The sequence below is a fragment of the Pleurodeles waltl genome, chromosome 12 (genome assembly GCF_031143425.1).
Source record: "Pleurodeles waltl isolate 20211129_DDA chromosome 12, aPleWal1.hap1.20221129, whole genome shotgun sequence".
Taxonomy (NCBI): domain Eukaryota; kingdom Metazoa; phylum Chordata; class Amphibia; order Caudata; family Salamandridae; genus Pleurodeles; species Pleurodeles waltl.
Window position 1 is genome coordinate 244,663,718 of NC_090451.1, and position 21,013 is coordinate 244,684,730.

Below are 21,013 nucleotides of genomic sequence, written 5' to 3' on the forward strand. Positions count from 1 at the left end.
TTTATTTGAAAAGTGTATGGGGAACACAAGATTGGCAGATACAGGGTAAAGAGGCTTTGTTTCGGGCATGCCTGATTCCTGTGCAAATGATTTTTTTAAATGACACTATTGAGCAGACATCCTGTCTGGGGTTAGCAAAAATAAAAGAACTGAGCACGCCCAGTATCCCTACTCCGACAACATTTAGAGATTGGCAACACTTTCTTAATGTCTCAGAAGACAGGCTAGATGCAATGGTTAAGGCTGGTACCTATAATTCTTCACTTTCCCGTCCCGGCGGGTGGTTGGTATGGCCCTCCGACACTGATGCATGTCAAAAGCGTTTTTTGAACTCTTCAGTGGGTTTTTCAATTAACAGGCCTGACCCTCGCTTTATATCTGGTCAACATACAGGTATAGTTACAGCATACAGTGTGGGTAAGCTGTGCCAGCAATGGGTGCAGACAAACACGTTAACAGTGGTTAAGAAACACCTGAACACTCTTTCTGACAGTATAGACTTGCAGGATTTTCTGTTAGGTCCTAGAAAACAACGCTCAAAACTTTTTTTATTTGCTATGTACAATGAAATTTGGAAACTTTCCCAGATTGAGGGTGTTGCACGTTTAAGGCAACTCGATAAAGAACATTTTGAAAAAACATTAGCTGTTGTCGACGATGGCATGAACACGCTGTCCAACAGGATTTATACACTATCAAATATAGTGTTGTCTGCTATTGATATCACTCAGACAGACTTGTCCCGGTTATATCATGGGCAAACACAGCTACGTTCCATCATGCAGCTGGGTTGGACATTGCAGACACTGAAAAGTGTCCACATTCCATGGAGGTACATTAATGGGAGTGAACTATTTGCTGCTTTTAATTTTTCCCGGGAACAAGAGACAATGGCTAAAAGGGAGGCTAGTTTCACCCTGCTTCAAGTTGAAAAGTTAGATAAGTTGCCCTTCACAGTAGCAGAGAGTCCTTCGACTATTTGGCTCGTGCACGGCATTATTAATTTACCGATTTCAATGTTTCGTTTCTCGAGCTGCCTGAAACATCTTGCCGTGGGACGATATCAGCGGCTAGGAGATAGCTTCATTAAGGAAGAGTGGGAGTTGCCCTTTGACTATAAATGTCTGAACGGAGAACAGGAGGTCTTTCTTAGCGGAAGTGAATGTGAGACTGCTGTTCGTCATTCAATGATATGCAAACAGGTGTCTCTTCACGGTCTTTGCAATGCGGGGGTCGCAAATTTGGCCTGTTTTCTGAAGGGTACTCCCGTCCCCTTGATTCGTCCAGTGTTTCATGTACTTTCCAATGGAAGTTATGTTCTACTGAACGATCAAAGCTGTTGCGGCATGCGACCTGGAATTGCCTACGCAATCTCAGTCACAAAGGTTGTTACGTGTTGTGGACATATTTTGTTTCCCCCCACACGAGAGATAAAAGTTTCTGACATGTGGCCCCACATAGATACTATTAATATGAACTATGACAAGTTGAGTAGACTAAAGGCGCTATTGTTTCAGAAACCGGTCGCCTTGACATCCGCAAAAGAGACGTATGCTCTACAGATTGCGAGATCATCAGCCGAGATACAATCCCTTTTAAATACCGATTTCCCCAAACATTTGAGAGCTGGTATCTAGAATATTCAATGCTTCAAGCACCACTGGGATTGTGCATTTCTTTAAGGCTGTCTGGTCTGGTTTTGTGTCCATCTTCCAGACTGTCTTCAGAGTCATCCCATCAGCCATCCATTCTCTCTTTTCAAGTGTGTTTGGTGGCTTTCCAATTATTTTGGCTTTAATTGGCGGACTACTACTGCTATTTCTTCTGATTCGCAGTGGTTGTTTCTTTCCAGCAACACAGAGCAATGGAGCCGCTCCCGCCAACTCGACTGTGCCGTGAGCGCATGGTTCGGATCTTTGGTGCACCTTTGCTGGTGGAACTGGAGCTTGACTGGTCGTTGTCATTCCGGCCACTTCTCTGGTGTGTACAGCCAGTCTTCCGCTGCATATGGTGTCTCTTTGAACATCTGCCTATGGTCTGCCTTGCTGTTGCACCGACATCTCCTGTGGACCACGAACTGCTGATGTCCCCGATGAGGGTTCATACACGGTCATGCCCCTTGAGACTGAGGTTGCTCCGGGAGGCCACCTATGAGCCTTCCGTTATGAGATCTACCATGGATGAGGACACTGCAGCAAATATCGATGCACCAGGATATGAGGCTCACTTCTGCTCTGTGGATCCGTTTGTCCGCCCAGCACTAGACTTAACTTCGGACGATGTTGACTCATTTTTGAGGTCCTTGACTGGTGACTTCGATGACATTCTTCAAGATCATGCGTATAACACATAATTTGAAGAATTGACTTGCCATTCCCGATTCCAAATTCTGCAATTTAATTGACATTTGCTGTTGCACGCTGTACTTGTCATAGTTGATATTGAAATCTCGGTATGTATAATTAGAGAGATTTGTTTTAACATATTTTTAACACATGCAAATGCTTTTTTTTTTGCCTTGTTTTAGCATTTAGCTTTTAGTTCAGGAGCTATTTTTTTAGCTTTTGGGTTCCTGTAACTTCATCATACCTGTTACGGCAATGGGGAGGGTGTGTTGAATCCTAGTTCGTTTTAATGGGATAGCAGGAGTTAGCTTAGCCGCTGGCTTGTAGACTCGTGCCCCCGTCACCTAGTGACTTTTAACCTACTTAGCTTGCTCTGTCTTAGCCCATTTAATTATTTATTTCTTCTAAGATGGCTGCCTTTTTTATAGTTAGGCCACTTGTTATGAGTTACATTATCAGTGTCACCGTGCCAAGGCATCAAGATCAAGCACCAAAGACAAACAAACAGTAGGTGTTCACACTTAGGGATTTTCCCTCTCTATACTTTCGAGTGATTGTTGATATTAATTGCCGTCCCAAGCATGCCTGTTATCTATTGTTTTGGAATACACCTACGTCAGGGGACCTTGTAGATCTGTATAAATACATCACACTTTAGACAGATAATCAGAGGGGTTCCGACCAGAGGGCATCGCCACCATCGCTGATACCGATGCTGCAGTCGTCAAGACGCTGACCCAGTCTTCGTGTCCCTACGGAGTCTGAGATAGAGACCTCATTCCAAGGTAATGAGGGTTGGGGGCTCCACTCATGGACACGGTTTTGGCAGATTAGGTTTAGCAAACCCAGCTCTCCTTTAGGTAGGAGGTTAGGCCTATTCTCATTAGAATATTAGGGTATTAGGGCATATTTAATCTTATACATACATATATATATATATATATATATATATTTCTTTCATATATTGCAAAAATGGTGGGGGTCTTTATAACCACGACACTCTTCTTCACAATATTGTTTCTTGGTATATTCATTATCCTAATCATTGCAGTTCATGCAACTTATCGCAAATTGCAGTTATGTTAAATAAAAGCTATTATAACTTTACTGCATCTGTGTCATTGCCTGTGTTTGTATGAGACATAATATATCTGTGAGAAAAGGGTAATCTCCGTTTAACCACGACATACCCTGAGATATCTTACTTTGAGTCCATGCGTAAGCGACTGCCACAAATCACCTTTTACTATTGTGTTTCTGGTGAGGTGCTGCTAGTGAGCCGGTGAGGTTGGGACAACAGCTACGACTTGTTGTAGGAAAGTCTCAGTCGCCTACAAACAAAAGTACTGTTATCTTTAAACCAGCAGTCTTGCCCAGAGCAAGAGTCCAAACTACGACAAGATGTCATAGTAAATTACCTAGGTGATAAACTGCAAAACATGCAGATAGATGTTGCCTTTATAACGTTTTAAACCATTGGTTTATCTGCCCTATTTCACGTGTAACTTGCACAATATGCTGCAACGAGTGGGAATACAGTTTGATAACAGATAGATATTGGCTTGTGTGTAATCTAGCAGCCACAGACATCCTAGGTCATTTCCTTGTCCCCCTCCGAAAAGACATTACCCCGCTCGTATTTACATACTTTATAATATTTGTCAAACAGTTATAAATTCTAAATTAACAAAATGTTCAACAGTCTTCGGAGGGTGACAAATGAAGGCTTTTACCTTTTTGGTGATTTGTGTGTGTGCATGCGCACGTGTGAATGTGTATTTGTGGGAGGTGGTCCCTTCCTTCCAAGTTTAATTGCGCACATAGACTCTGGCACTACTGTTTTTATTTGATTTTACCCTCTCCCCCCAGTCACTCATTGTCTGAAACAATATCATCTGCATTAGTTTCACGAAAGGACCCACATTCAAATCATTTGAATTGATGCCAGAGTTCGGATTTGGCATTTTATAAAATCATGCAAATAACTTGATCAAGTTTAACAGGATTTCCTAGCTCAGTTTTGCCATCTTGCATGTGGGTAGGATGTGCTGTAAGTCTAGGTTGCGGCTAAGGCAAATGCTCACCGCTGACATCTGCAGAGATGTTCAGGTTAGTTTCTGCATGCTTTCAAGGCTGAATAAACATTCCTTCCTGTTGAGGTTCTAAGATTATGGAATCATTGGTAAAGTGAACGTGTTACACAATCATCAAAAATGTATATTTTGCCAGGGCGGTAATTATGCAATGTCCAGAAGATAAGAAAAAAGTTAATTGTTAATCCACGTGCATAGCCCTTGACTTTCAGCATTAAGGTTCAAGCAGCTTAATTAATCTGAGCACGGTGAGTGTGGAATGAGACTTGTGTTGCGGCGAGGAGAAAGGGGGCTGGGATTAAAGGCATAACCGAAGCCAGGAGGGAGGAGGGGCCATCACACGTTGTTACCTGAGGAAGCGTGACGTAGGGTGATGGCCAGCAAAAATGTTCTCTGAGTGAAATCCCCTGGGCAGGAACTTAGCACGCAAAAGGAGGGACATTTAGCAAAATGCACCAATACAAAGGAAGCAGTTATGACGAGCACAACAAAGAACTTAGGGCAAGAGTGGGTTTGGTTAAAAGCCCATATTGAACACAACACGTCTTGCAGACAGTGCTGCGCACTGCCAAACTCAACCTAAAAAAGCAATCATGTAGGCTGTAATTTACAATGTCAATTATCAATAGTTCATCAATGTAGAAAAAAACCTGAAGATTTCGGCAAACACCTTTGAAAGAATTGCAAACAGTCCCGTAACAGTATGTCACCACTTTCTTTCTCCAGTGATCACACTGCAATTTTTAACACGTGCCCAGGATCTAGATGGGATTTTAAAGTCTGAAATACACAATACAGTGCCGGACACGCTTTGCAGCGCCAAACTCAGGATGTCTCCTGTGAGCCTCAACTGGAGTATCACTGTCCAGGAGTCTGTCGCAGCAGGTGACTAGCAGCAAGAACAAATGCAACGCTAGGCGTGCTTCACAGACCCCAGACACAGGACATCTCCAGTGCACTCCAGACGTAGTATCCCTACCTCGGAGTCCTGTGCAGCAAACTGCTAAGAATAAGGAATCGCCCTCCTTAAGCTGGGAACCACGACGGCTCCAAACAAGGGGAAACAGCAAACCTTCCTGACACGTCTGCTCTGGATATCCTCTGACTCACTCAGACCACAAAATGAAAACATTCATTATGTACGTTGGCCGACGTGCATGGGTCCCTTTAATATACCCGAGCCCCGACCTTGACAACTGCATGTAGTTAATGCTGCATAGATTCCTGGGACATGTAGTCCCCTTTTCGCTCTGGGTGAACAAGAACATAAGCCAGTGATACCATGAATTGCCACACAATGGTTTCTTGTCAGTTCTGGCCCTGACGGTGTCATGAGAGCAATCACACTCTGCATCGATTTTCAGTTCCTGACACTAGCTTGACGTTTCAGTACCATCTTTGTCAATAAAAGAACCAGCAACACAGAGACGTTCCCTTTGCCACCCCATATTTCTAAGCCAGAAAGCATATATCGCCCCTTTCAAAATATTCCTTCCCTGTGTTTGGAAGGAGAAACCAATATAAAATCTAAAATAACCACCTCATCTCAGTAGAAACAATCCCCAGAATGTTTCAGTGGGAGCAAGTTCAACTCATGAGCTGCTGTCTTTTAAACGGGTGAGAATCCTTTTAATATTTCCAAGGACCCATTATCACATCTCACCGGTCCCGTTCTGTTGGTTAATATAATAATTATACTGCCAAACAATATATTTAATGATGTATTTCTTCTGGCAAGTGTTGGTTGTTTTGATTCCCTCCAACATTTCATGTTTGACTCTTTGACTTGAGTGAGGCCTATATCCAGCTAGTGGGTGTAAAGACCACAGTGGATACCTGTTCTGTTCCGTGAACAATGTTCGTACACTTGGTACAGTAAGTCATTAGATAGAAACAAGTGAATAACAAGTAAATATGGTTAAACGTATATGTGTAAATCATTTACCATACATCATGTGGCAAATCTGTAGAGCAGAATTAGCTTCACTTATGAATATGTCGCTCATTAATTTCTCTGTTATATGAGTAGAACAATTTGGCTTTTCTCACCTGCTAGTGATTTCTACAGTTATTTCAGTTGTACATTTGAGACCTACAAGATATTTCCTTACCCCTGCTTGATGAGTAGAATAATCTGAAAGGTTTACTCTCTCTTACCTTGTTTGTGAAGTGGCACAAGTGCGCTTCTTTATCTTTTTCCCCTTTGGATTGAAATCATTCAGCTCTGAAGATTTTGTCTGGCGAATTCCTTTTGTGCAGTAAGACAGTCTGTCCTGTTGCATTCCCTGCCTAATTTGTGAGATGTTGTAATAACTCAGTGTTGATCATTTTCCCACTTGTGAAGTGGAATAGCCAGTCTGTTGAGTTATGTACCACTAAGGGTTTGGAACAGTCCATAGCATGTTTTCTTTGCAACATTTTTTGTGAAATTGAGCAGCGCCTCTAGTTGAGACCCACCCCCAGACTTGTGCATGCTAATAGGTTTGTTTGATTGCTCAAACTTTTGTGAATTTTTTTAGACCGCTCACAAAGTCAGACACCTCCAGCTTCTTCATTGTCCCTCGACTTGTGAAGTGCAAAACCCCACATGTTAATTTATTTACCATTTGCAGATCAGACCAGTCCAATTTAGTCCATCAGTTTTCTGCGCTGACCAAATGGAGTGTTTCACTCTGTTGTAATACATGAATATGTGTTTTCACACTCACTCTTGAAGCATATCTCCTGCAACCTCTTGGTGCTCCTTCCATCTCAGTTGTTGCTCTCCTGATATTGTATTGTATAATCCGTGCCATATATTTTCAATACCGAGTTTCTATTGTAATCTACAATAGCCTGGACGGTTGTGGCGCTTGTTCACCCCACCACACACTGTAGTGCAGCCTGCACACCCATTTCTATATTTATGTTGATTTGAATTGCCACAATGCATTTTAAAACAATGTCAAACTTCAGGAGGTACTCGTATAGTTTTCATTTCAAGTGTAGCAAACCATTGCTCCTGGTTGCCTACAAGGATATAGGAAATATAGTTCATCTGTCGACATAGCAAATCATAACTAATGCTACCACAGCCCTGCCATCTCTTCTGAGAAGCTGTTCTTTCTGGCAGTCTCTCAATATCCTGTACACCAGCTAGCCTGTGGAGTTGTACAGCTTACTCCTTAACTTTGCTCACTTTGTGAGTTTCATTGTGTTGTTTAATATATTGTAACTCGCGTAGCATTTACCAGTGTGTATAATTACAGATATTTAGCAGTTAATTGAATAATAAAGTGACTGTTTCCAAGTAGTAAGCTGCCTGTAGGATGCCAAAAGCATATGTGAGAATATCCTGACTACATGGAATCATTTTCTTTGTTTTGGCAAGTTGCTTGGTCCTCATATCCTGGAGCTATAATTTTCTGGCTTTTCGTCTTTCCTCACTGTGAAGTATTTGTAACACTTGCCTATTCGTGTTCTAGCCACTTCCCTCTTTCCCTCTATTGCTCTCTTTCTTTATCCTGTCCCTTTTCGGGCTTGTGTGCTAAATGTCACTTTTACCTGCCATTGGGGTGCAGCTAATTCAGATTTTCCTAGCACTTGTGACAGAATGTCCTGATTTTATTACCATAAAGAGACACCTATTATGCTTTTTGGGTTTCACCATAATAGCATCTGAAGTGATGCATTGAAGCTAAATGTTATTTGGAGGAAAAGAGATCCTGACACATTTTCAAGGAAAACAAAGGAGTTACCTATGCTGGTAAATAGTGTCCCTCTGTTAGCTTCACAGGGCTCTCAATTAGAGGGTTTGTCCCACCCACCAAGAAAACAAGGCCATGAAAGGTGTAGCAACTATGAAAAGAGAAGGAAGACAGAAGATATAAATCCTGCAGCCCCCCTCCTCACCTCAGATCTGTCCCACATGCAACCCCATTCTGGATGATAAATTCTCTCCCCCTAGCTAAATGGATCTGTCCTACTTGCCCTCCTCCTGCCTACTCACTAAAACTGTTTTGCTTGCCTCTCTTTCTGGGCCAGCTGAGTTGGTCATGTTTGCCACCCTATTCTCTCTTGCCTCTCCCCTGACCCTCCAAACAGGGGCAGTTCTGCCTTGAATTCCTAGCCTGCCTGAAGTGCTCTTTCCATCCTGTCTCATCCCGGCAGTGCCAATCAGGAGCAGTAGTTTGGCAGTGTGAGAGAGAAGAGCAGTACCCTGGAGTAACAGGAGTTGGTATAGTAGGGTAAGTATTAAAATAAATGTTGATGCTATGTGTATGCATGAGTTCTTGCCTGTATGCTTTTGTGTGATGCGCCCACTGCCCACCCTGTTAAAATGCTTGTCTTGCATAGTAGTAGTAGTTCTTGAAATGTGCAGGCATTCATAGTGATGTCCATTGCCTACCCTGGTAAAATGAGGACTGTGGTACAATGTCGGCAAGTCTTGACAGCTTGGTGCCATCCATTATATGTTCCCACCGCTGGTACAATGCTGACCTTTGCATACTGGTGATAAATTCTGGTTATTGTGACATCCTTGCTTATCCCTAGCATTATTCTGGCTAGAATGTTGGGCTTTCTTGACATATTGTGCACATCCATGGTACACTGGTACCCTCCTATAGCTTAATGCCAGTCCCCCCTATATATTTATTATGGTAATTCCTGGCATATTGTGGTCCTCCATTGAAACATGGTGCCTAATCCTGGCATGATGGTCATCCTGGCACAATGGTGATAATCTGTGGCATAGTGTGTGCTTCTTGGCATAATGATAGCTCTGGCAGTATAATGGGGATTCCTGCCATATTGTGGACATTCTCTGCACAGTGGTGGTAATTCTTTACATATTGTGGGCATCAATAGAACCCACACCAGAGATAATTATGACCACTAATTATGGGGTAACTCATTACATTGTAGGCACATGTGGCAGCATGCATGGCATTACGATTCCCACCAAACATTATACCTGCCCTGGCTTACTGGTGGTTATTCCAGGCATATTATGCGCGTCCCTGTTATAACAGTGCTAAGGTACCAGTGTACATAATTTTTAATACATTAAGATTCAAGGAGACTCTGAGAAGAGAGGAACCGTTGCAAAGTAACATATATTATGTGTATGCTACATGCAAACCATTTCTCTAAAGTCTAGGCTAGATACATCTGTGCCAGCGCCTGTGATCTGAATAGTGGTTGGTCAAGGGGAAGCCAATTTTATTTGTCAGTAGTTAATTATGTGCTCTCTGATCACCCAAGGATGAATCAATGCAAATTGTCTGTGCCAAACCATTAAGAAAAAGGAGGCCCTCACCAATTCATGCGCTGTGCCTTTTCACATACAGCCTCCATATAGCACGTTTGTTGTTTGTAGGCCCCTTTTGATTCATACCCATCATCCTTCTTCCAGTTAAGGCTACTTCTGGGAACTCTTCCACTCCTCCTGCTATATTTTAGGCCAAGGTTCACTCTCACATTGAGCCTGTTGCGTCTGGACTATAACAGCTGCATTTACATTAAATGGCCAGCCTCCTCTATAAAAAAGCTCTTGTGGACTCAAAACCACACCTTTTTTTTTTTTACATTAAGAGAGCAGGAGGTACATCAGTCACATATCTGCTAAGAGATGTCAGAAAAAAGCACACAAAGATGCTGTGTTGGTGCAGATAGTGTCTCACTCAGACATCAACCTAGGCCGTAGGATCTACCGGAATACTCCTCATTGGATGAAGAAGACTCACCCACATCATGCAACATCCTTCATCTGCTTCCGCACTCTACCCTGGTAAGATAATACAACCAGGGCGGGCGGAGTCAACTTCTGTGAGAGGCAGTTCTTAATAAAGAAGCAGCTGGAAAAAGGCAAGATCCAGATGCATATGAGAATACTTTAGGTAAACTTAAAGGAATTCCCTTTATTTAAAGGTACTTCAGGTATGATTAAAATACATGTTGGATAAATATAGGTACAAAGGTTCATTCATCCTGAGAAAACTAACATGTTTCTGCCCATACTTGTGCCAAAAAATGGTCAAGAGGATTCATCAGGTCTCAAGGGATTCCTCTTAAGGGATTCCTGCTTCTGTAATAATCTTTTAGCCCACATACGTGGAACAGGGCATTTTCTACCTCCACAGTACCTTAAGTAGTGACCTAGAGAGTAAGAATTAAAAGTAGTATTTGTCAGTTATACACACTGTTGAGTGACATGTCCCTGCAATTGCCATTCATGATAGTGCAAAACATTATGAAAAGTGGCACACGGGTGACACTCTACTGCAAACGTTAAAACACTGCACATGTGACAGTGAGAAGAAAAGTGGACACATTCACACATACTGCTTCTTACCCTAACATAAGTATGTTAGGACATCATGGTCTGGATGGAGGGGGGCACCCTCTGTAGTCACACTCCTGTTAAAAGATACAACACTTAATAAATATTTGAGAAGATAGAATTTGAAAGGATTCAAAAAAAAATTCATGTATAGAGTGACAATCACAGGGATAGACCCCTCCATATAAAGTTAGCACAGTTCTCCATGTCTGCCTTCATTACATCTTCAACATGAATACATATAGTTTCATGCATGTGTATGAGGATTTGTCTGTGTTTGTGTCCCATGGTTGCCTGTATGAATGAATAGTGAAGTCCATTTGACCCCACATGCATTTATGTGTTCATCAAAATGGCGGACATCTTGTGTAAGGTGGTCCATGGACCATGGACCCTGCCTGTACAACATCCTGCCCCCTTATTCAGCCTGTCGGCGAGTGGAGATGAGTCTCCAGCCCTTCAAAGATGCTGTGGTAACTTACCATTGTTAAACCAGCTTTCTTCCTTTCCTGCTGAGATCTGCATTTATTTTTAGAAAATTGCCAAAGAGTTGTTGCATATCAGTGTATTGGAGGGGGTATCAAAAGGAACATACCACCAGACAGACCTGTGGACCTGCCACAGATACTTCTGACCTAAGGGAAGAGGAAGATTTGCCTGCACTGCTGTATTGCACCTACAAGGAGGGTGACCATACCTTAGTAAAGAGAAAAGCACATCTTACTGTACGAACCTATGTGGAACATTTCATCAGGTAACTGCCCCTGAGGAACAAGACATTGCCAAGTCCGCTGCCCATGAACCAAGATCTACAGCACATCATGATCCATGAGAGACGTCCTTGCCTGCAGCCTTCGAGAAGGATAGGCCTGTAGCATCCAACCCTCCTGTTGCCCATGAGATGCCTGTATTACGCCTCCTTTTTACCCTTGACGTCCTGACAAAATCTTGGACAGGGAACATATCTGAGTGGCTAGAGGAGATGCCCCTGATTCTGCCAGAATTTCCTTTCTAGCCAAGCTGTTCCGGAGATGTTGCAGTTTTAACCCCTGGCTAGTACCCCTTGGTACTAGTCCAGTTGCAAACCGAACAAGGGCCATATCCAGTATCCTTTGTGGGTGCCCGAGGGCTTGTCGTCGCCCTGCTGTTGGAAAATCGTGACCACAGTGTTGAGATCTGAAATGCAAACTTCACATTGTGACTACCACTGTAAGAAATCAGAGGTGAACTGGCACCTTGCCACCTAATATCAGGAGTCCTGTGACTACTGGACTTTGAATTACAGTTGAAATTTCCCCAACAGCAAGCAACATTGACCGGACACAGGTCAACTGACATCACCAGGAAGTACATTTAACATTGTTTCATTTGCAAATTTAAGTGTGGGCATTTGGTTCTTGTTCTGTTGCATGCCAAAGGGGATTTTGATTCTCAACCGAAGTTCCCGTGGCCCTCGAGCCTGTGTGCATAGTTTGAAGGTCCATAAAGTGGCTTGCTAAACCTCTGAGGGCTTAATCATGGTATTAAAGTCAGTATTGAGACTTTTCCAGACCTGCTAATTTTCCTTCTAGGGTATTTATATACTTCGGCCAATCACTTTGCTCCTGAGAAGTACATAACTATCACAATTATACAGTCAGAAATCTTTATTATAATTTAGTTTATAGAACAAGGTATGACATGCAGTCATATTATGCATTAATAAATAAGTATTAGTACAGGTGTTATTAGTAATATGAATGTGAACAGAATTCCTAACTTTTAAATTAGGGCCAGTTGATGCCAACGTTACATGTGTTGCTAAACTTGAGGTGAATCCCAATCCATATTCAGGAACTCTCCTCTTGGCTTTTTGAAGTGAGCACATGCTTTGCTGAAGTGTAGTCCAAGTTCATGGGCACTGTCCTCTCCAGACCAACGTATCGTACTCAATACATTGAATGATCCACAATATAACAGATAAAACCTGTTTTTGCTTAATATGGTATTGCACAGGAAAACATATACAATATATTTTCACTTGCTCACAACAGGTGTCTGAATTAAAGGGAAAGTAAGATGTGGATTTACACAGGACAGAGTGTGAATTATATATGTTTTTTTAACAACCTTGTTTGTTTATGCTACATACGTCATTGCACAAACAATATCACATGACATGCATTACAGTGTACAGGTGATGTGCAAATGACGGTTATTGGCACTGTGTTAGTGTCTTGATGGAGTAGCCTTGCTAATAGGGGCCCGGCTTACCACCTTCTGCATGTATCTTGACTTGTGGCTTATAGTAAAGTGCTATGCAAAGATTCAAGCAGTTGCACATGTCGGTCCCAAGCCTCTGCTACAACTGTGTGAGCGGCCTCCCTCTCTAATGCAGCCTGTCTTTCTGCACAGCAAATTCTCAACCTGATTGAGCTTGCAACTAAGCATTTTGTGTGCCCCAATGATAGCGTGTATGCAGTGCGTTTGTATTACCAATATCAATGCATCCCATTAAGTGTGACGTGGTGTTCTTGCTATTTTCAGTGAAGTAATTGCTAAGAGTTTTGGAACTCGCAAAACACTGGGTCTTCCAGGGCTGTCGGCTGCAAGCGCCAAGTAGGGACACGCGGGGCGAGCTGTTCCCATGCAAATCGCAGCAGCAGTGGCTTATGGTCAGACAAAAGTCTTTCCCAGCTACTCTGCATCAGTGCCTAAGAGGTGTGCAGTAGAGAATGCAGTTTAGTCTTACGTGTGAATCGTGGTGGAGAATAAAACATGTATTCTTAGTCTTTTGGGTGGAGGGCACACTAACTGTTTACCAGTGATCATTGAGTGAGCCATTGTGAAAGATTTGTTGCAAGGTGCACTGTGGACGGTGTGAGAAGCAGGGGGTGCGATCTATCTAACTTGGGGTCCCCACAAACGCAACTACCTTCCGGATCACTATCCATAGCAAAACAGTACAAGTGTACCATCAGGCAAATTTAAATAAGGGTCCCCGTTGTAAACCCTGATTAGGTAGCGTTGTAGCACTGGCCTCTCCATAGTTTCAGGAGGTCTTCTCCCCACTGGCTAGGTGTGTTTCTTGTAAGAGCACCACGTGGATACCCCTGAGTTTAAGATATTGGTGTAATGAGTTGCATTTCTTGGCAGTGTTTATGCCATGGGTATTTCAATGTATGACTGACAACTCATCCATGGTACTGTGCTGTGAAAGGGGACTTGTGGCAGGTGTCTGTGTTGTATCCCAGGATGTACTAAACCTCGTTCGTTTTCAGGTGAGTCACATCATTTAGTAGGTTTCAGGCTGAATAAGGAAAACACAATCAACCCAAATCCCATCCCCAAATCAGTAGAGCAATATCTGACCATCCAAATAGTTAACACCTATCGCAAGAATTGCGTAGGCTATTGGGTGACAAACATTGGCCTCGGGTGTCTCAGCATATGAAAGCGGTGGGTATACCGTGGGGGTAATCGTTAGTTGCTGGTGATGTGCTCAACCCGGAGTACCCATACAGGAATCCTTAACAGTAGGGAAAATGCACCTGCATCCGCACTCTCCTTTTTCCGGGGGACCTGTACCAAGTTAGGCCATGGTAACAAGTTCCGAAGTGTGTTTATAGCATGTCATGGGTTCCGGCCCCTTCATGTGTGGACCACAACCCCAAGTCTGCAATGCTGAGGCGGATGGAAACTCCATCAAGCTCTTCCTCAGGTTACTGTGCAGCTTGCTCCATATGGGCACCTGGAGCCTAAGAAAATGTTTTCAGCTATTTGTGGCATGACGATCAGGAGCGGATCTGACTCCCCACTAGTTTGAGAAGTCTCTGAGGCTTGGTCCTAAGAGGCCTCCTCTAATCCTCACGGGGCTGTATATCTCCCTGGTTGCGGATACTGGTTGCTGCTGCCAAGGTCATGATTCTGTCTTGTCTCATCTGTGCTGGAATGGGCACCACAACAGAAAGCTTTGCAGCCCCTCCCCCCCCCCCCACCCGATGTCGCTGACCAGTGTGGCTCATCTGGGAAAGCCACAGGCTCTGCTGCGGGCTTGGTGTTTCAGAATCTGACAACTAGTAGCGATGTTGCTCCACCCAGTCCAGGCTTCAACAGGTTCCATAAAGAAGTAGGACTTCTGGTGGACAATAACTTTGAGTTTTACTGGAAACAGCAGGGAGTAGGACAGGATAGAGCTGTGCAGCTTCTTCTTGATGCTGTGAAAGATGCATATCTACGCTGGACTGCCAGTGTGTAATCTGAGAAGATGAAGATAGGCACATTCTCTAACGTGATGGAGCCCTGGTATCTCGCTGCCTGAAAGATTGTGGTGCACATTACGATCCCGGCTGTAAAAACCGCCTACTACCGCGGCGACAGCCGTCAAAAGACTGTCGCCACGGCTACCAGCCGTCTGCCCTATTATGACCACAGCTGGATTTATGCCAGAAGGATGGTGGGTTAAGTAAAGCCAGCCTTTTGGCAGTACTTTCCTCCATATTAACGCTGTCCGCCAGGGTCATAATGACCACCTGTGTCTTTATCCCTGTAGTCCAGGAGTTTTTCCATCGCCAGACATGGAAGGGCCCCTGGTAGTGGTTGCAGAGTGGGCAACCGGTGGGCTCTCTCCACCGTGAAGAGTCAGGATAGACTGCTGGGCTCAATGTGAGCCTATAGCCAAGCCACGAAGTACACTGTAGGGTTCCCCCACTCCACATGCTCAGGGAAGCGCACTAACCTCAAGTTGCTGAGGGGTGAACGTCCCTCCACATCTTCCACCCTGCCCTTCATAGCCTACAAGCCAGGGGACGACCACCGGTCCTCAGTGCGCCCCCTGGACAGGGGCACCTCGGCAGAGGTCCTTCCATCCCCATGCCATCCCATCTGTGGTGTGTTCCATAAGGGGCTGTAGGTGGTTGACAGAGTACTCATAGCAGACTGGGCTAAATCTGGCTCTTCTATGCTCGATGAAGTGGATCTGCCGTCCTGCCAGGCCAGCACATAACTGCATCTGGTCTAGGGTGGCATTTGCACTCCATGTGAGCTTTGTAGGTGTCCAAATGGGTGTCTGGGAGCAGGAATCACAGGTATTGGACCGCCGCGCAGAAGCAATCTAGTGGCAGTGCTTCAGGAGACCCACCTTACCCCCAAGTGTTGGCCGCAAAGTGAGTTAACGTGGGGAGGCACGAGCAGCCTCTAGTCCAACCAGGTGTCTCAGTCCCAGTTCGTTTCGGTGCTGCCCAGATGTCCTCTCCCAGTGGAGGCAACAAATAAAGCAATGCCCCCCCCCTTTTTTTTTTGCCTCACACACACTCGATGGGCGTTGCGGCTACTGTGTGCAGATCACCATGCTCTTTCCTTAAACAGCTGCTCCCGACTGGTAGATCGGTTGTTGGCAGTTCGTTTACTGCAGAATGGGTTGCGAGGGGGCAAGAGGAGCCAACGATTCAGCTGCCTTTATAGTCCTGCTACTAGTGTTCCTTTCTGTCTTCCGCCTCAGCACAGGTCTCCACCCTCTAGACAAGAGGGAACAAGTACACTCCCAGGCGGGCAGGCCCCGGCCCCGCAGGCCTTACTGATCGTAGGCGACTGTGGCACCGGGTTCTCACCTCCAGGAGGGGCTGATTGCTCGTCTCCGTTACCATCTTAGCAGCTCCCTTTTCCCAAAGCAGGTCACGCTCGCGGCCTTGTGGCTGGTAAGATCTAACGCCGCAGTTTGCTGGTTTTCCCCAGCTCGCCGACCCAGCAGCCGATCATCGCCAAGGTTTCAGACACCCTGTGCTGATGTTCCACAACACTTCACTGACTGGTCCGGAGGCATCAAACTCCCGCTGATCTGGCCCAGATGGAACCAGATCTCTGGGACCCTGCTGGAGCTTCCCTGTAAGTTGATGCCATCTTGCAGGACCAGGCCACATAAAGTGTGAGTTATGTACCTTTTAGGCAGGATACAAAAATAAACACCACATTACTAATAAATGCAAATACTGAATGGAAGCATTGCTAAACATTAACAATGTACACTACTATGAATCTTAGTCAGCATTTCAAACCATTATGAACCATAAAAGATTTCCACAGCATGAGAATTACTTCACAACATGACAAATTGATGTAGGTAAATTGCACCCTATTATTTCACCAAATGTGAGACTAGTCAAAGGCCAGAACTCCTAGTGCTTAGAAACATTATAATGACTAGAAATCTGTGTCAATTGGATATCAAAAGTATAGGAAGCTGCCTCTGTATATACTGTATCAAAATGAGTTATAGTGTGCACAGAGTCTAGGGGTTCCCCAAGAGGCTTCACAGAGGCAATAATAGATAATACTAATGGTGTATTTGTGGTAGTGTGGTAGAGGCTTATCAGAGGGTAGTGTTAAGCATTTGTCGTACACACACAAGCAATAAGTGAAAACACACACTCAATGACAACTCCAGACCAATAGGTTTTTATATAGAAATATATTATTTAGTTAATTTATTTCTAGAACCACACAATTCATTTAGCAGGTAAGTACATTAAATGAAAGGTACTTTGCATAGTAAATACTTAGAACCTTGAATGGAATCAACAATGTTCACAGTTTTCTTTAAAATGGCAAAAAGCTATTTTAAAAGTGGACACTGCAATTTTCAAAAGTTACTGGGGGAGGTAAGTAAAGTACAGTTTTTGAGGTAAGTAACAAACTTATAAGTTCAATCTCCGGGGCATAGGTAGCCCAATCGTTGGAGGTTCAAGATAAACCCAAACACCCAGCACCAACAACACAGGGCCGGTTAGGTGCAAAGGTCAAACAGGAGCCAAAATAACATGGGCCCCTATGGAGACGGGGTACTCTGGTTCCGGTTTGCTTGCAGGCAAGTACCTGCGTTGTCAGGGCAGACCAGGGGGGTTTGAAGGAGTACTGGTGGGGCCCCATGTAGGCACAAAAACCACACCCTCAGCAGCACAGGGGCAGCTGGGTGCAGTGTGCAAACAGGGCGCCTGGTTCTCAGTAGAACTCTATGGAGGGACCCGGGTGTCACTTAGGCGCTGTAGGCAGGGCACAGGGGGCTTCTCGGGCAAGCCACCGACTGGGCAAGGGTGAGGGCCACGTGCTGGCCGTTGCTGCACTAGTGTTTGGTTTCTCTCGGGCCTGTGGGCTACAGGTGCAGGGCTTCTCCAGGCGACGGATATCTTCGTCCCGGGCAGTCGTGGTCAGGGGGACCTCGGGATTCCCTCTGCAGGCGTTTTCGTGGGGGTCTGGAGAGGTCAGCCCAGGGTGGACACGTAGTCTGAATGGCCTGAAGATCCTCTCTGGCTAGTTAGTTTCTCTGGACACAGGCCATGGGCGTCGGGTGCAGAGTAGGTTGGACTCACACTTCTGGAGTGAGTCCCTTTAAAGATGGTTTCTTTGTCTTCTTGTTGGACAGGTCCGTTGTCCACAGGAGTTTCTTGGTCCTCAGTGAGGCAGGCAGTTCCCTGGAGGCTTTTCAGGGGTTGCTGGTCTAGAAGAATGCATTGCTTCTTCTTTTGCAGCTTTTTGAAGCAGGAGACAGGCCGGTAGGTCAGTTGTTATCTCATCTTCTCTGCAGGGTTTTCAGCCTAGCAGTCCTTCTTTCTTGAGGTCATTAGGAATCTGAAGAGCTGGGTTCAGGGTCGCCCCAAAATACTAAATTTAGGGGTGTGTTTAGGGTCAGGGGTCAGTAGCCAATGGCTACTGTCCCTGAGGGTGGCTACACTCTCCTTGTGCCCACTCCCTCTTGGGAGGGGGGCACATCCCTACCCCTATTGGTCTTAATCCTCCAATGCAAGAGGGGGATCACTTCAGCTCTGGACGCCTTAGGGGTAGTCCTGCCTGAGGGGGTGACTCCTCCTTGTTTTTCTCATTATCCCTCTGGACTTGTTGCCAAACGGGGGGGGTATCTCTACTGGCTGGAGTGCCCTGGGGCACTGTAACTCCAGGCCTGAGCCTTTGAGGCTCACCACCAGCTGTTACAGTTCCTGCAGGGGGAGGTGTGAAGCACCTCCACCCAGGATAAGCTTTGTTTCTGACCACAGAGTGCACAAAGGCACTCACCCCTTGTCGTCAGAAACTTGTCTGGAAGTGGCAGGCTGGCATAGTCCGGTCAGCCTTACACTAGCTGTTGCACTAATGTACAGGGGGCACCTCTAAGATGCCCTCTGTGTTTATTTTTCATTAAATCCCACACTGGCATCAGTGTTCCGTGTAGCCATTATGATGCTGTGACAAACTCATCATAACAACAAATGACAAACTCCCAGACCATATGCTCAGTATGGCTACCCTGCACTTACAATGTCTAAGATTTGACTTAGACACTGTAGAGGCATAGTGCTCATGCTGCTGTGCCCTCATCTGTGGTATAGTACACCCTGCCTTAGGGCTGTAAGGCCTGCTAGAGGGGTGACTTAACTATGCCACAGGCAGTGGTTGGTGGGCATGGCACTCTGATGGGAGTGCCATGTTGACTTTCTTTCCTCCCCACTAGCACACACAAAGCTGCAAGGCAGTGTGCGTATACTGAGTGAGGGATCCCTTAGGGTGGCATAATACTGTAGTGCTTTCCTCTTATTTAGTTTCTAAGCACTAACATAACACAACAGAAATGCACTTCTGAGGTTAAAGAAGACTTTTATTGTTGTTATATGAATGACGAATTAGTAGCTTTCCAGTCCGTGTTAATCAAACAAAATATATCAGTTTGCAATATACACAGCAGGTTATATTTATAAGATATTGAATGCAAAGCAAAACAAATACTTCACCGTGTAGGAACTATTTACCGCTACATCTTTCTAAGGTCTGCAAGCTGATGACCCCTGTCAGCCGCGAGAAAGAGTTTCATCTACCCACACAGGATGCTGGCAGCTGGCGGCAAGCTCCAGCACGAGGTCCGGCAGATTCGAATCTGACTCTCTGCAGCCTGTTACATTCGTTACAAAGGTGTGCCCCCTCCCCTCAGACCTGGGAAACTGAGCAAGCCTTTTGGAGACTGGCCAGGTCTCCAAGACTACTCCTGTTCCCAAGCTCAAGGGAAGAAAAAACAACACCCATGTACTCTCTCTTATCATGTCTAGTCTACTGTGAGAAAAACATCTTGGTTCTCTGGTGCAAAAACACAGCTTGGAAAAATACAGCTTGGATTCTCAACTGCAATGTCTAACTCCACGTTAAAGGCAATAGGCAGCTAACCTATGTATCAAATGCAATGTCATGTTATGTCAAAGCCAATAAGCATCTAAGCTGAATACAAAATGCAATGTCTTATATCATGTCAAAGCCCATAGGCAGCTGAGCTGAATACAAAATGCAATGTATAATATCATGTCAAAGCCAATAGGCAGCGGAGCTGAATATAAAATGCAATGTATAATATCATGTCAAAGCCAATAGGCAGCGGAGCTGAATACAAAATGTAATATGTGATATCATGTCAAAGCCAATAGGCAGCGGAGCTGAATACAAAATGTAATATATGATATCATGTCAAAGCCAATAGGCAGCGGAGCTGAATATATGATATCATGTCAAAGCCAATAGGCAGAATATCTAATAGCATGTCAAAGTCAATAGGCAGCTAAACTGAATACATCATGTCAAAGTCAATAGGCATGCAATGTCAAAGCCAATAGGCGGCTAGACTGGATACAGCATGTCAAAGCCAATAGGCAGAATACAGAATGTAATGGCTAATGCAATGTCAAAGCCCATAGGCGGCTAAACTGAACAAAACATACCATGTGTTACTGGTGAACATTGAGCAACTAATATGCGCAGTGGTGAAACACAAAGTCATTGGTCAAAACAAACTTTATCAAATGGCAGTACAAATACATGCTGCATCCCTTAGGGACCTTCCCTGGCCACAGGGCCCTTGGTACCAGGGGTACCTTTCCCAAGGGACTTAACTGTGTGCCAGGGCTGTGGCAATTGTGGAAACAAAGGTACAGTTTTAGGGAAAGACCACTGGTGCTGGGGCCTGGTTCGCAGGGCCCCACCACACTTCCAATCAAAGCTGGCATCAACACTAGGCAATAAGTGGGGTCTGTCCATGATAACAGTGAAATTTCCCATAAGAAAGCAGCCTCATTTACATTGTTTTATTTGCTAATTGAAGGGTTAGCACTTCGTTCTTTGGGTGGTGGATTCTGTTTTTCAAAGTTGTGGCTGGTGCAATCTATTCGATTCAGAGTGAGTTCTGGCACTTCTTTTGAAACTGTATCACCGCTATTGAAATTCTTAAAACGGTTAAATTTCTGTATAAC

The 21,013-nt window shown here is 44.7% G+C and overlaps 1 protein-coding gene across 1 annotated transcript in view; it reads left to right on the plus strand.

The window, feature by feature from the left end:
- The window catches only part of TMEM231 (transmembrane protein 231), a 356,655-nt gene that overhangs the window by 227,251 nt on the left and 108,391 nt on the right, over positions 1-21,013 (plus strand). The gene's annotated exons all lie outside the window — the stretch shown is intronic.